Source organism: Penaeus monodon, chromosome 20, assembly GCF_015228065.2.
Source record: "Penaeus monodon isolate SGIC_2016 chromosome 20, NSTDA_Pmon_1, whole genome shotgun sequence".
Classification (NCBI taxonomy): Eukaryota; Metazoa; Arthropoda; class Malacostraca; order Decapoda; family Penaeidae; genus Penaeus; species Penaeus monodon.
Window position 1 is genome coordinate 35632052 of NC_051405.1, and position 207 is coordinate 35632258.

General features: G+C 45.9%; 1 protein-coding gene across 1 annotated transcript in view; it reads left to right on the forward strand.

The window, feature by feature from the left end:
* Nucleotides 1-207, forward strand: part of LOC119586068 (double C2-like domain-containing protein beta) — a gene marked incomplete at its 5' end in the record, with an annotated part of 20822 nt that overhangs the window by 4890 nt on the left and 15725 nt on the right.

Below are 207 nucleotides of genomic sequence, written 5' to 3' on the forward strand. Positions count from 1 at the left end.
GGGCACCATGGTCTCTTGTACCACTATTTCACCATATTTTTTTTTTCACCATCATCATCACACCTGTCCTGCTTTGCATGCAACTGCAGCTCGTAAGTCAGCTTGCAATCACATCCGTTGCGTCCGTCGGTCTTCGCAAGCTTATGCAAATATGTATATAGAAAACCAATAGCGGACAGTGTTCTGCCTCTGCTTGACTGTGATCCC